Source organism: Chiloscyllium plagiosum, unplaced genomic scaffold, assembly GCF_037043375.1.
Source record: "Chiloscyllium plagiosum isolate Xiang-an unplaced genomic scaffold, Cpla_swu_hap1 HiC_scaffold_41, whole genome shotgun sequence".
Taxonomy (NCBI): Eukaryota; Metazoa; Chordata; class Chondrichthyes; order Orectolobiformes; family Hemiscylliidae; genus Chiloscyllium; species Chiloscyllium plagiosum.
The window spans coordinates 6,296,512-6,302,871 of NW_028270179.1; the positions used below are offsets into that span (position 1 = coordinate 6,296,512).

A 6,360-nucleotide genomic window follows, 5' to 3' on the forward strand; every position below is an offset into this window, starting at 1 on the left:
GAAGTAAATGTCGGGTGATAGGACTGGGTTATTCCTCGGAAGGTCTATGTCGATCTTGTCGGCCAACTGGCCTCTGACATTGCCTGTCTCTTTGCTGAGGAGGGACGATGGCTGAGAGAAAAATGGGAACTGATCAGATGAGCTCATTATTTTCATTTGCTTTATTCTGAACAGAACTGACGCGATGTATTTCGCATAATATTTTGTCTCTGCTAGTGTCCGTGTGCAGATAACATAGAGTGTCCTCATCACACACACGCAAAGGTTGAAGATGGGGGATACTCCAAGAGCGAGTGGAAATAATTACAGTGAATGTCTTCAGAAACTTGTGGACATCATTCTGATGTGAAGAGATTCGATTGCAAACAGTTAACCTGGCACCAAAGGAGTCGAGACACTAATTCTGAATATCGTGCACTGTGCTTTGCCATAGGATCCAGCCTTGATGTGTAATGCTCAGGCATCACTTTTGAAGGTGGTGTATGTGGAATTGTCACAAATGTTCATTGTAGATCAGTTGACAGTAAAACACCCATAAAAATGAATGAACTGCGAATATCTAATGAAACATATCGATGGGGCAATCACTTTTTGACCTCTCGCTAATGAATCTTTATTGCAGCTTCTTCCCCTTGGGCCATATCTTCACGAATAAGAACACATAGCAAAGAAAACTACAATACAGGATCAGGCCGTTCGGCCCTCTAAGCCTGCGCTGAATCAGATCATTTAGCAAAATCTGCCGCCTAATTTCGAAGGATCTGTATGCCTCAGCTCCGTTGCTATTCATGCATCTGTCTAGATCCATCTTAAATAGTGCTATCGTTCCTGCTTCTACCACAGTCTCTGGCAACAGTTTCCTGGCACCCACCACCCTCTGAGTAAAGAAATTTCCACACGTATTGCCCTGAAATATTTCGTCTCTTACTTTGAACTTGTCACTCTTAATAATTGGGCCCCCACTCTGGGAAACGACTTCTTGCAATCCACCCTGTCAGTACCTCTCCTGATTGTGTAGGCCTCAAACACATACCCTCTCAACCTTCGTCTTTTTAATTAAAGTAATCGTAATGTCCTCAACAGCCCTTCATTACTGGCTGCATCCATACCAGGCAATATCTTGGCGAAACGTGTCTCCATCCAGCCATAACCTCTTGGTAATAAGGCGATCAGAACTGTACAGAGTAACGCATATGTGGCCCCTAAAAAGTCGTATATAACAGTACATGACCTGTCAAATCTTATACTGAATACCGCGTGTAATGAAAGAAAACATGTCGTATGTCTTCCTTTCCACTCCATCAAATTGTGTTGTCACCTTCAGAATACATTGGACCTGAACACCCAGATCTCTCTATGCATCAATTTTCCACAGGACATTTCCATTTAACGTATATTTCACTCTCGAACTGGATCTTCCAAAATGTATCATCTGGCAATTGTTCGGTTTGAACTCCATTTGCCTTATCTCCTCCCAAATCTCCGATGTGTCGACGTTCTGCAGCATTGTCTGCCAAATATCTTCACTATGGCTGCTCCACCAACCTTACTTTTATCTGCAAACGTACTCATCAAATTACCTATACCTTCCTCAAGATCATTTCTGTAAATCATTTAGACGTTAGGGCAGAATTTTTTTTACTGTTGTTTAAAAATCAGCGAGTGGAAATTCCATCTAAGTAAACACCTATTTGAAGCCTTCAGAAATCTGATTGTGTCACTGGTTCATTCCCCGTTTCTCTGAATAAAGATTTACCACCCAATGTATCCTTTCATTGTTTTAGGGAGAATGCTGTGTCAGATTCAAAATTTATAGGAATCTGCAGCTCACAACAGAGGGTGAGGTTTGATTGCAATCTCAGAGATTATAACGGGAATGGATAAGGAGTTGGGTCAAAACTTCCCAGCGTTCTAACATTGAGAAAATGGTTTTCCTCTGAGGTTAGATATACTTATGAGAACAATAAATAGATGAATTTGGTATCGTGGATTGATTAGTTCGGATTCTGGAAATTTTTTACTGTCCATTCTGGCTATTGTTTGGGTCGCAGGTAAGTGTCTCAATCAGGGTTTGGATCTGGAATGCAAGTTTTACGCAAGAACGCACTTGTCCCTTACTCTTCTCGACTGCCGAGGTTAGTGTTCCTGCGAAATATTTATGTAAAACTGTAAAATATAGTTCCATAGATTACTATTCTTCAAATGTACAGACTCACACCTTCTTCAAACAGAAATAGCAAAATAAACCAAATCTATCACTCAGTCCCTCAATTCGTAATACATTGAATTTAAAATGTTCAATGACACTCAAGATTTCCCAACTGTTCCAAACAAGAGTCTTGAATAACTGGACTTGGGCACTAAGTTTATACGTTATCTCAAAATTCCGATTTATTATTCATACATTCCCTTTGGTAAGGCAATGATAAAGAGCATGATAATCTAATTAATGACTATTAATTATTCATATTAATCGCAAAACCCCTTGATCATGATATCCACTCATGCTCAGACAGCCAGTGTGGAGAGAAGAATTACAAAGAAAATGAAATAATTGTAATTTGCAAGTTCGATTCATCAGGTTCAGATGATGGATTCCATGACTTCTTAGTGTAATAAATTGTTCGTAAAATCAAAGCTGCATCTATAATTTGTATGTCACGGGTGATTGCATACTTTTTCAGTACACTTCGTCCAGTAATTTCTTCTTACTTTTGTCAGAACGTTCAACAGTTGTTGAAGTGGACAATAAACGAGACAGAGTAAAACATATCAGCCAGTTCCAACGATTTCAAAAATCACTCAAATCCTGCCAAAACCAGGCAGACGGTCTTTTCTCCTTTTTATTTTTATCAATATTATCTGTGTTGGTCGATAAGCATCTGACCTCCCTTGATTAGCAAAATCAACAAGCAACTAACTGACTATGCAGAGGATAGCAAGATTCGATGTTCAATCATCCATAGCATTCCCCATATTTGTAATCGATTTCCATTATCTTCCTGCTCATTTGTCAATGAAACAAATCCCTGTGCATTTTACGCGTTTTTGACACAGGTAGCTGTTCAAATTTCACTTCTCACCTCACACTCAGATCCATCAGAAATATCGATAATTAGCGAGGGTCTCTCCAATGTTCTCTGCTATTTCTGCACTGGCAAGTGCGTACTATTTGATGTTCGATTTGAAGCTATGTGTCAGTGTCCCACTCTAATCCTTTTTCAAATCTTTGGAAAACCCCAGTACATTCTCTTCACTCATCAGCATGCACTCTGCTCAATACCCACAGAACATCGTCCTGAACTGCAACTGGAAACAATCGCATTATTGGCACAAGTCAAGACTACGATTTCAACCAACTTTGCCTCCAGCCATTTCCATCATTGTCTCTAATTCCAATCCTCCTAAACTCATTGCAACTTCAAAACTCATTGTTAACTTTGTTAAATCCACACTCTGCTTGTCCAAACGTTTCCCAGGGAAAGTCCAAAGATGTACGCTTCCATCAAATTCCATGGTTGTCAGTCACTCATTAGCACATATCAAGTCCTGTCACCATATGACTCCTGTGTTCACGTCGATCATGAAGTGGCATCCAGGTGAGGTCTCGAATTTAAAATTCTCATCACTGCGTTTTACTCCCTCAATAATCATAAAATCCGCTCAACACCAGGGTCCAGCTCTTTTCACAAATTGTTGTTAATTTCCCATTTTCAAATTGATATCCTTGTCTTCCATCACCCTTCTCAGTGTCTCATCGTCTGTATTCATTGTGCCATTTTTTTTCTGATTCTCTCTCATACACACTTTTCCTATTGATCACAGATTCACTTCAGACGACGGGACTGTTGTCTGCCATTCATCTCATCAAGTACTTGACATATATATTGAAATTTGCATCCCTCCATTTCCATTCCCATTTTATTGGACACCAAAAAATCTATGATTTCTTCCTTTTCATCTCAAGGATTGAATGTTGGAAGAGATTGTGTCATATTCAATTTCAGCGAGGAAGCTTCAGAAAAGGACAGCTCTCTCCATGATAACATGTTGAATCTTTCACATCTGCATCTTCGTTTGTTATTTGATACTTGTTTACTCCCTGCACCCAAACTTTAAGAAAACATCATCAATATCAGTCTCATCATTCGATAGGGAAATGTTCCACAAGATACTCAACAACAAGAGGATATTTCCTCATAGAATTGGTTGGGTAGTTTGGTTTTGTACACGTGCAAATATAGAAGAATGGGTGTCACCTTTAAGGAAGTTTCCAAGATTCTTAGCTGAAATGACAGGCTACGTGTGGAGAGTGTGTGGGACAGGCTGGTACCGTAGGCCATAGCCTTACTAGAAGGTGGTATGCATTTCAGGCAGAGATAAGGAGAAATAGTTTTTCTCATAACCTCGTGATTCTGTAGAATTCTTCACTGCAGAGGGCTGCTGCGATTGAGTCATCAAGTGTATTCCAAGGTGGGATAGACAGACTTTTAATCAGGAACCGAATCGAGGGTTTTTGGAATAGGGCAAGAAAGTGATTTTGTGGGAGATTGGATTCAAACACTGAATGGTGGAACAGTCTAGACAGAATGAGTGACCTTATTCTGCTCCTACATCTTATGATTCGAAGAAGCCGATTTTGGTGAAAGTCAGGGAAAATAATACATTTTGGGCACAATGCAGCCTTAATACAGATCATGTTCTTATCAACACGAGCTGAGGTATTAGAATCTGAATCGTCACTATCATGACTTTCCTCCACTGATTTTCCTTACGTCTCCATTAACTCCTGGTTGCTCCAGGAATTGCCGTGTATTAAGCTGCTATGCAGTCTAACCAGGCTTCTCGTTGAAAGGAAATTCGGATTTTCTCGAAGATGTTTTGCCTTGCACTCATCAGGCCATTTCGCACGAATATGAACTGAGTTGGGAAAATCACGTTTATTCTGCATGACTGCCGATCAGGGATTAGTTAGTTCATGGTCACTGATTAGTCTGGGTGCGCCTGTCGAAAATAAAACTATTGATGCGAAATGACACTAAAGTATCAAGTTTGGTTACGTTTAAACTCAGAGCTGTGATCCTCATTTGTCAGTACACGCCTGTGGGGAACGCAACCAAGGATGCAGATTGAGATTTATATATCAGGCTTAATGCATTTAAACTGGACAATGTGAATCTGACAAGTCAGGGTCTTCCTGTTGACAATACATGCATTGATCCAGATTGTCAGTTAGCTGCCAGGCTTTTGATGAACTTTAAATTCGTCTGTGAGAATCTGATCTGGAGGTCTGCTCCCTTCGGAAATGCACCCATTGAAGTTATCTGAGAATCAACTGCAAGGATTCGTGAAATTTAAATTGTGCAATGGAAAGCTGGTTTATCTGAGAGAGAGACCATCAATTAGCGTTCGCTTAGTTTGTTGATGTGGGTCAGGTGACGGAAACTGGGATCTATACCTGTCAATTCTCCCAGAGGCGCTGAGGTGAGTTAAACCATTTGTTAAGCACATTTATCTTCACTACATATGATATTTCCTTTTGAATCCCGAACTGTTTTCGGCGCTATTTCCTATTTAAGAGCCTGTTGCTCAGAGTCAGTGTAGTTATTTCACTAAAATTTCTATTCAACAGCACTCATTTCTCTCAATTTTCATAAAAATAGTCATCAGGGAACGTTGTGATTAACGTAGAAACTTCACAACAAAATTCAGCAAAGTATGCGGAAATATAATTTACCTCTCTTCAACTCATTCCTGAGCTCTCTGTGTCTTTACAGAGTGAGTGCACTGTGAAGCCAATATGTTAGAATTTCTAGAGCTGAGGAATATCTATATAAGGGTATGGCAAATATTTGTAGATGCACACTGAGTATTTAAAGTATTGTCTTTATTCTAAAGTGATCCCGGAGCCTCATAGAACCCGATTGCTAAAGCAAGTCATTCAACCCATCATGTGCACACCAAACTTCTGCAGGGTATCATACCGTGCAAAAGAATCAAGCTGGTAGCAGTGGGATTCGAACCCACGTCTCTGAAAAGACTGGAACTTAAATCCAACGGCTTAGACCGCTCGGCCATGCTACCACTGTAATGCACGAGCAGCATCTTTGGTTTTGTGAATGGTGACTGCCCCGAGCTGCTTGAAGATCATTGGCTGGTACTTCACGTATTAAAGCACGTATACTCTTCAGATTGATCGCTGGTTTTGTGGGACATAAGCTGCCACTCTCATGACATTGTTCTGAACATTATTCGATTTTCTGCATTACATTCTGACCCCATGTGTTCCATTTGTCTTGATTCTGCTTCTGAACACTTTCACCGTAAGACACATTTTAACAGCCAGTTGAGCCCGCAGGA

General features: G+C 40.3%; 1 non-coding gene across 1 annotated transcript; it reads right to left on the reverse strand.

Annotated features, from left to right (window-relative positions):
- Positions 1–6,002: 6,002 nt before the first annotated feature.
- On the reverse strand, positions 6,003–6,084 carry trnal-uaa (transfer RNA leucine (anticodon UAA)). Its single transcript has one exon. It is a non-coding gene; the product is annotated as a tRNA-Leu (tRNA).
- Between the last annotated feature and the right edge of the window lie 276 nt (positions 6,085–6,360).